The 10000-nt window shown below is 41.2% G+C and overlaps 2 protein-coding genes across 2 annotated transcripts in view; one reads left to right on the top strand and one right to left on the bottom strand.

Moving 5' to 3' along the window:
* LOC138010371 (guanine nucleotide-binding protein-like 3 homolog) overlaps positions 1-10000 on the bottom strand; it is a 381170-nt gene that overhangs the window by 215269 nt on the left and 155901 nt on the right. The gene's annotated exons all lie outside the window — the stretch shown is intronic.
* LOC138010401 (putative nuclease HARBI1) overlaps positions 1-10000 on the top strand; it is a 64977-nt gene that overhangs the window by 46296 nt on the left and 8681 nt on the right. The gene's annotated exons all lie outside the window — the stretch shown is intronic.

Raw genomic sequence — 10000 nt, forward strand, 5'->3', positions numbered from 1 at the left:
CTTGTGGTCAGTCTCGACAGTGATGATTTCTCTTGTGATGTACTGACTAAACTTGGAACAGGTGAAGATGATGGCCAGGCATTCCTTCTCGATCTGGGCGTACCGTTGTTCTACTTGAGACAGTGTCCTTGAGGCAAATGCCACGGGTTGCCCATTATGGAGAAGTGTGGCTCCTACTCCTTTCTCGCTGGCATCGCACTGTTCTGTTACTTCTTCGTTCATGTCGTAGTACCGTAGGACTGGATGTTCTGTCACAAGTTCTTGACTTGCTCAAAGGCTTCATCATGCTGCCTTGACCACACAAAAACTGCGTTCTTTGTAGTCAGCTCGCGTATTGGCTGTGCAATCTCTGACAGGCGTGGGAGGATCTTGGCTAGATAATTGACGAATCCTAGCAGACTGAGCGTTTCTTGCTTGCAGGTTGGCTTGGGCATCTTGCTGACGGCTTGTATTTTGTCAGGATCTGGCTTGAGGTCTTCAGTAGAGAGTATGTGACCCATGTACTTTACTTCTGGTTTACGGAGGTTGAGCTTCTTGCTGTTGAATTTCAAATTAACTTTGCGAGCTCTTTGCAGGAGTGCAAGCAGGTTTGCGTCATGGTCTGCGTTAGCCTCTTCTATGGTATCCCCGGTGCCGATGACCAATATGTCGTCTCGTAGGACTTCCACGCTGTCTAAGTCACCGAGTTGTTCATGGAGCTTGCATTCAAATTCCTCTGGGGCAGCATTTACACCAAATGGCATCCGTAGATAGCGGAATCGGCCAAAGGGCGTCCAGAATGTGGTGAGCTTGCTGCTTCTTTCGTCGAGACTTATTTGGTAAAACCCATCTTTGGCGTCGAGTGTCGTAAAAACTTTGGCTTTACTGAGCTTTGGGAGAACCTCTTCTAGCGTAGACATCTGATACTTGGGCCATCTTACTGCTTTGTTTAGGTCCTTTGGATCCAGACAGATTCTGATTTTCCCTGGCTTGGCAACGACTACCATACTGCTGATCCAGTCAGTAGGTTCAGTCTCCTTGACTATGATGTTCTTCTTCTCGAGCTCTTCTAACTTAGCTTTAACTTCTTTGTGAAGGGTGACTGCAATGTGGCGGGGTGCGTGATGTACTAGCATGACTTCCGGGTCAACTGTGAGGCTTGCTTTTCCAATGTTCCCGAGACCTTCAAAGACATCTTTGTAGTCTGGCAGAATCTTTTCCTTGGTGAGGTTTGTCTGGTTTTCACATAAGCTGTTTACTTGTGGTGGTGGGTTGCAATTTATCTAAAACAATTCTAGGGTTTCGCAGGTCTCTGGGGATAATAAGGGCTTGCTGTCCCCTTCAATAACTTGAAACTTTAGCACGTGCGGTGATTGACCTTTCTGAACATTTAGTGCCACTTTACCAACTGGTTTCATCACTGCGCCATTAAACAGTCAGAGCTTCACTTTGCTTGCTTGAAGAGCCGGATGTTCGGTCTGACAGATAACTGACAGGTCGCGATGAGTTAACACATTACATGTCGCTCCTGTATCTAGCTGGCAATCCAATTTAGTCTTGTAGCGTGCGTTAGGATCAGCAAATTCGAGTGAGGTGTACAGCTGTTTTCCTCTTGCTTGTACTGATGAGACTTCTTCGAGTTTGTAGAAAAATTCGTCGGTGTCGGTTTCTTGTTCGTCATCTGATAACTCGGTCATCTGTTTAATCGGGCGTTTCTGCGATGACCTGCAGACTGATGCGAAGTGATTGGGTTTCTTGCACGCTTTGCATTCGTGCCCAAATGCTGGACATTTTTCCAGTGTATGCCTCTGTTTTCCTCTGCAGCGATAACACTGATAGGCCTTCTGTTTGGAATTTGTCTCTCGATGCTTCCTTGGATCCGAAAACAGATCGTGTGTTTTCTTCTTTCCATTGTATTGATTGCGTGACTTGACTTTGTTGTTCTGTCGGCTGGAAATAGCCTGGACCTCTTCGGTACTTTTGGTTTCTTCTGATTTCATTGCCTTTAGCTGTAAGGTGGCAACTTCACTTGAAGGGCAAATGTTTAAGGCCTTATTGATATCCAGGCTGTCTTCTTTTAGAAGTCGCAATTTGGTTGCGTGATCTCGCAAACCGATAACCAATCGATCTCTGATAAGTTCTTCTGTTAGCGTGCCGAACTGGCAGGTCGATGCTGCCTTTCTTAAACGATTGACATACCCATCTACGGGTTCGTCCGGATTCTGTTGGCACATATTGAAAAGGTAGCGCTCATAGACCACATTTCGCTTCGGCTTAAAGTAGGCTTCTAATGCCTCGATGCATTCATGCATGTCCTGTTGCTGTTCAGAACTAAGCTTCAGGTTAAGGAAAATTTGTAAACAGTCCTTACCCATGGCGGAGCGGAGTGTGACCAAACGTATTTTCTGTTCTTGCTTGTCGAGGCCTGTGGCAACTTCATAGTCCTGCCACTGTTGCTTGAAGAATTCCCAGTTATTAACCAGATCACCCTTGACATTCATCGGCGAAGGGATAGGGAAATGTGATGTGAATGTGAGCATGCATGGGGCACTGCCCGTTGTCGCGTTCTCTTCTGTAGTTGTCATATCTCACCTAAACTGTCGTTCTTTCGCGGATCTGTCGTCCTGGCGAGAATTTGTACGAATTATGAAGGTGTACTGGCCGTAAATCTTGTGGTTTAAACTTCTGACACCATGATGTGTGTTCAGTAAGTTGTGCACGCGAATACATGTGGCTAAAAAATATCATTTATTCTAATTCAATCGAACCTTACATACTCGAGTAATGCGATAGCACTGAACTTAGAAAATCAACCAATCAAAACTGGTGAATATTGTAACAAATAGAATTCAACCCGCATGATTAATCTTGTTCACAATAGTGCAAAAGAGCATCTTTTGGTGTATGTGCGATCGACATCCACCATAATGATTCTGTATTCTAGAAAAAGCCACGTTTTTTGAAAAGATATCAAATCACAAGCAAGGATATGCTGTGATGATATCCAAACGACCATGTCGTTTCATCATGACAATTTCCATTTCATCGGTATCCCCTCCTCCTAAATATTTTCCGATACTGTAACATACGTTGACACATTTAACTTTAGAGGCGCTACCGTTTTTCAGGAGTATGTAAAGATAGGGCTTGGTTTGGCAATCTTTTAATAATCATCTATTGCAGTCTTGAGCCGTGTTCACACTCAACGTTAGTTATGATCAACGGAAGTATAATTCAGGCTATCATACTCCATTTAATTTTATTCAATTATGGTTCTGTTCACATCTGTGAAAATTCAAATACAATAGGGTAACATTGCAGTGTGAGACAAAATGGTGCCGTATCGCGTGGCTGCCGCAATCATCACCATGCTTGAGGCGAGCAGAGAACCAAGGATATCATCTGAGAACAGAAGATGACAAATCCAAATCTTCGCTCCATAGAGCGATTACAAGTTTCGTCTGCTCATACCACCACGTGTTCGACATTCTGTTCAATTACGCACTGTTATACTTCAACCTCAAGGAGGTTGTTTGAAGTAATTATAATCCAGTTATAATCAGGGACTGTAATAAGTTGATGTGAATCCATTTCATATTTAATTCGATTATAATTCGATCACAATCGAGACCTAATGTGAACACGGCTTTAGACTGAATTACAATATTGTCAGCAATAAATATATACATGTATAAATAGGAATAACGTCATAATCAATCACATAAGTGATTACATTAAGAAAGTTTAAATATACTAATTGAACATAAATCTATATTTCCTAATATATCATGGTGACACAGTTGTTAAACCTTTCGGTTCTGCAAGATGGCATGTAAGATTGGTTACCAGATCTCAAGTTATAATTATGTTCGTTAATCGTAGGGCGCCGAAGATTGTTCATAAGAAGGCCGCCGTCCTTTTCACATTTTGCTATAAATTTCGCACATGACTCTTCCTTGCAACTATATAAGGGGTCAAGTTGCCCAAGGCCAAGGTTTCATATGAGGCATCAGGGTAGATGATCTTTAAATACTTTTTCTGGACGGACTCAATAAGATCGCTGTGGTACTTTCGTAGTGCTGCCCCTGCAGTTGAACCATGTTCAAGTACACATCTGATGGCGCTGAAATACACAGAGACCAGATAGGCTAAAGAGAGTGCACTTTTTCTGAGTAACCTTATACTATATAACCTTAATTTTAATAGCTTTGACATACAGATATTCGCAGTGGGCATTCCAACTCAAGTCGCTTGAGATGTGAACTCCGAGTAGCTTGTGGACAGTACCTCTTTCAAAAACAGCACCGCCAACAACTAGAGGATCCTAGAGGGCTCAGGCAAGTTGATTTGCTTTTAAGAATGTCGGCAAACATTTCCTTACACTTCTTGGCTTTTAATTGCATTATACTCTGGGAAGCATAGGTATTAATGTCGTCAGCAATGATCGGTATTTACCTTGCTGAGTTTCTAGGGATGATCTCGAAAATAGTCAGGTCATCGACGTATTTCATACGATTATTCCAATCATTTACCAAACGATCAACCAAAATTGCAAATAGGAGGGTGCCAATTTTGAGCCTTGTGGAATTCCACCACGTGGTGACATCGCAGATGAAACTGATTTATTGATGTTTACTCTTTGGGTACGGTTTTTGAGAAAGGCACCAATCCATCGAATGAGTGCTTCATAGTCGGGGAGCAAGTGTATTCCAGTGGGAATCTTATGAAGAAAGCAAGCGACCACTCTCAAAGTGTTCAGTGAACCCTACTCAGTAAGAAAAATGTTGTTGCCAATTTTGTAATTTGTTCCAACAGGTTTTAGGGAGGGTGTAAATAAGCGATATGGTTAATCAGCATGAAAACGAGGCCAACAATATAAATTCCACGATTTATCGACTCTATTTGAATATGTCTTGTCCAAACTTAGTCAGAATGTGACATACAATGTCTGCGACACATTTACAAAGAGTTACGGTGACAATCAGTGGTCTCGTGACTTGAATCCTGAAACAAGGCTAGAATAGAGGTTCTACGATTTGTCAACTTTATTTGAATATCTCTTGTCCAAACTTAGAATGTGGTGTACAATGTCTGTAACATATTTACAAAGATTAAGGGTGTCAATCATTGGTCACGGGACTTAATCCTGGAAACGAGGCTAAATCAAGAATTCGTGCCTTCTTTGGGCATAGTTTCCGCATCTCATTCACAGTTATCACTCGGCGGTCGTTTTGGAGTCCGTGGGTCATAAAAGCTTTGTCTTTGCATTGTCCTTGTACGTCTACAATTGTAGCTTCTCAATAAATGAGAGGTTAGACGTACAAAATCTTTTATTGGAACATTGAGTTATAAGGGTCTATTATGACATGGAAATATTATTTTGTGATAGATACATCAACAATGTTGTAATGCAACAACAATGTTAAGTGACCTTTATCAGAATCAATACATGATTTGTACTTGATAGAACAATAACAAACATGACAGGCTAACACCAACCCGGTGTGACCAACACATCACGCATGCGCACAACCATTTTACCCGGTCAATTATCAGCCATGGACAGCTGTTTCGGTCTTTTGGGCCCCATCAGCATAATGTAGCTACCATACCAGGTCGAAACAGCTGTCCATGGCTGCTAATTGATCAGGTGAAATGGTTGTGCGCATGCGTGATGTGTTGGCCACAACGGGTTGGTGTTAGCGTGTGTCACCTTGCTTTTATTGTTGAAGGGTAACATATGCTGTTCGGTCATCAATCATGAGATGCTCAGGAGTCTCAAAGAAAATACCTCGCTCAGGAGGCTCTAATGGAGTGAAATCTTCCGTAAGGCTGCCTATGTATTGATTAAAGCGTTCAGCCACATGGTCCAAGGAAGTCTTTCGTCACTAAGCATTTGGGTATGCCATGGAGCAGACTTGTTTCCATCCTTATTTAACTTTAAACTTGACTTTCTTTTATTTACAATCACTCACCATTACACACTGCTACCAGAAGGGCATAGATCTCGTCCCGCAAAAAATCCATGAGATTTGCGTTCCGTTTGGTCAAAGGGACGCGAATTAATCAAGAAGAGTTCGGGTGCTTCCTCCGATCCATGCGTATGTGAAACACTACATAGCTGTACGTGCTTCGGAAGTTGAAATTGTTTGCAGAAGCATGATGAATAACATTCAAAGATAGCGTCAACTTTAAATAACTAACTTTAAATATTTAAAAAATGTCTATTTACTCGGTTAGGTTATCATTTTCAGTTAGCCAGAAAAAATTCTTGGGCGAAATAACCCTTTAATGAGGGGGGTGTAGGGGTAAAAGTCTCTTTTCACATAAACTAAATCAGGCTTTTCGCGTTTCACATGCTAAAAAACCGCATTTTCACGAGTAACAGACAAACATTTGGCTATTTCACAGAGAGGAGGGCAGCTTAGTAACTGAGACTTACACTTATCTCTTATTGCCACAAGACAGCCCTAAATGACGTTCTTATGATACGTCCCATCGTGTTCTCGGAAATAAGAAAATTCAGTTCTCTGTTATTCCGTGCAACTTCTTGACTGGATTCCTCACTAACATTTTTATCGTCTTCTGGTTCTTCATCGGACTCGGCGTCACACTCAGATGCCTGATCCATATTAACTTTAGTGGGCTTTTCTTGCACATTTACATTCTGATCTTCCTCATGTTTGGATGGAAGAATGTGAGATGTCTGGTACGTTTAAAGAAAGGGTTCCCGCGTTATATTTGTTGTTTCCTGCCTCACCGTGCGCTGCCTAAAGGTTTTGCAACAGATTTTTTACGTCAGGACGATTTTTTTAAAAGCCACCGCCAAAAATCGGGCCGACAAGTCGCACCATGTAAACCGGCCTTAACACATTTTCCATGATCGCTTGCCCATTTCCTCATCAGCTCCTTGTCCTCTGAACTTATGAATGGACTTTTCAAAGGTTCCATGCGAGGAAGATCTTTCCAACTAATCTGCGAGGATGGCACTGGGTAGAAAGAGGATGGCTAAGTGAAGTGGCAGGCAGACCACCTTGCCATTTTCTTGGCTGATTCTAACATGTGGCTTCCAAAGTCCCTAGCATACTGTAATGGTAGGCACGTAGGGTAAAATGTGTCACTGTGTGAAGATTTTCAACCTTCAGGGTTAACAGGCTTTCGGGATTGACCTTGGCTTCCGGATTACGTTTTTTGATATTGAGATGAATCATCGCTACAGAGTCGGTGGTTTTGCTTGCAACTGTCCCTTCAGGTCCATTTGTTTTCCTTGTTGTGCCCGTCAGTGTCTGCACAGAGGAGACAGTCCCTTTAAGAAAAACATCTAGGCAGTTAACGTCTCTGCAGCATCTGGAAGGGAACTAGTGCTTACCAGCTAGAATAAAACAACAATGTAGAGCAAGATGATTGGATTGAATTACTTCAAACAAAATACTGTTTTCTCAGATTCAGAAATGATACCAGTTGATTTTTCTTTATTCATTTATTTTTCTCTTGTTGGATATTTACCTTTATCTATTTCCTATTTGTTTACAACTTTTTATGAAATTATTATATGTTCCCCTTCTCGCTGGACGCTTTACTTCATCGTAAAAGCAATTGGTTAGCACCGGGAAAGAAAAAATCTACACTTTGACATTGATGTAGAAAGTGTATGTGTTACAAGCATTGTTGCGTCGATTATCAACCGACCACTTACTGGTATTTTGCAAAATAAGGTATCCAGCGAGGACAACAATAGTTAGCTCCCGGCATCGTTCACTCTGGCGGAATACCGTAAGCCTTGTTATAGAACTTGTATAGGCCATCGTTGATCACAACGAAGATGTTTACATCTGCTGGTTTCATCATGTATTCCGGGCCTTTTACGTTCAACACCCCAATACCAAAATGAACCAGAGCCTGGGTGTGAAAATCACATGGTACATTTCCACCAATAGCAACGAAGAGGTCATTTTTGGCAGGCAATTGGAAAATAACATTTCTCAGTTCTGTGCCGTGCAACCAGCATGAAAGAAGAGGAACCTTTTTATGTGCAAGACAACTTTGTCACAAAACAGCACTGAAAGGTACAATTACGTTAATGTGCACAATACTGTCTTTACATTTATGCAAACCGTGTTCACTGCGTTGTACATGGTTAAAAGAATGAGAGAAGAACTCTAGTCCAGTCTCCAATGACTTTCATGAAAATATCGACCCGTTTCAGGTTAGCGAGTCAAAGGATGGCTTTAATTCACCTTTTTTAATTTTCTCCTTCAAAGAAAGCGCTCTTGGATGATACAAGTTGAGCGTTTGCACGTTGCTGGTTTGTTCAACTTCCGCGCACAATTTCTGAGTAACGTCAAGATGTACAGATTCAAGGTAAGAATCTTCAGGATATTTAACAATTATTTGCCAAAGGCGAAGTGATTATCGGTGAATATTCACCGATAATCACTGAGCCTGAGGCGAATAATTGTTTTAGTATAAATACACAGGTGATTATTTCAAAAACGAGAAAAAAAAACATTTCAACGCAAAATCATCTTCACTTACACTGGCAAAACGAATACTGACGAGATAGGGAGCCAATGAGAGCGCGCGATTTTGAATAATCACCTGTGTATTTATACGAAAAAAGGAATATTATATGACTTCATTTCTTATGCCGGCCACCCACCAAGGCATATTTTAGTCACAAAAGCCACAACAAGTCCTTTTCAGATTAGACCTGCTCCAATTTAAGTTTCCCACACAAATCTGGGCTACGTTCAAGCTGTGAAGTTCTACCATTCTATTTCTTTGAGAAAATGTTTCTTCAGAGCACAAAAAGTGATCTATGGTAGTGTCAATAAGTTCCTGGAAGAACTCAACAGTTCCTTTGGATCTGGCATCCTAATGTGCAGCTTTGACTCCTGTGAATTTAGATCTTCTTTAAAGATGATCATGAAAAGCTATTTCCGGTAATATTGCTTACTTCTTGTTGCAGTAAAATTGTAACCTGAAAAATCCATAAAGGTTAAAATTACCTAACACAGTATTAAAAATACCCTTTATATAAAACTTAATCAACACTTCCTTAATTTCCAGTTCATGTTAGGACCACGTAGCAACCCAGACTGGTATTCATCTTACTTTCTGTTTCTCCAGAACTTGTAACAATGAAAACAGGAGGGAGACATACAGAGCTGCTCTCACACTTGGCCGACAGGAGGGGAACATGGGGGTGTGGATGATTGGGGACACTCAGGTGGACAATGAGGGTAATGTCCTACAAGAAAACAACCACAAATGTGTATTTGTACCTGACCTCCTCATTGAGAAATTGACAGCACCAGATGTCATGTTGCCGTTCAACAAGTCAAGCCTCAATCACCTCCTCTTATCACTAAAGCAGACTATCCGTGACAATTATGTAGCTGTAGTTTTGACAATAGGTAAGAAATTAAACTGACAGGACAAAATAAACAGGTCACTAAGCAGGTATACTGCTCCTGGGGTTGGTTCAGAAAACAATAACAAATAAAGTTAAAACAAACATAAAGACCGCTAACCCTAAACATAACAAAGCTGTGTCCTCCTGTACAGATCCAATGACATCAGAGGTTGTAAAGAGCCTTGTGGTATCTAAAAGAAACACAAGTTCAAAGATGAATTGACTAAACTGGACTAGCCAGAGTTATCAAAACCTTGTCCAGTTAAATCCTTCCATTTCAGTATCTCTCAGCTATCAAATAATACCTGTCCTACTACCAGTAAATGGAATATGGATTTCATTTACACATTACCACTTGCACCTTAGCTGGAATGATTAAGGAAATTTCTGCTCTCCTAAGACTTCTTATGACTGTAATAGTTCAATTTCCCTATTTTATGGAGTTGAAGATGTCTGCACGGAACCCCTTTTCATCTTAAAAATGTAATCTAACACAGGTACACTTTTTTTTAAAGCTGGCATCTCGATAGGCCTTCATTATGAAGCAATCTTGAAAGAGGGGCATCACTGTCCTATCCCTGTTGTATGTGGGCAGCATCGGCGTGG

This window comes from Montipora foliosa, chromosome 7 (assembly GCF_036669935.1).
Source record: "Montipora foliosa isolate CH-2021 chromosome 7, ASM3666993v2, whole genome shotgun sequence".
Lineage (NCBI taxonomy): Eukaryota > Metazoa > Cnidaria > Anthozoa > Scleractinia > Acroporidae > Montipora > Montipora foliosa.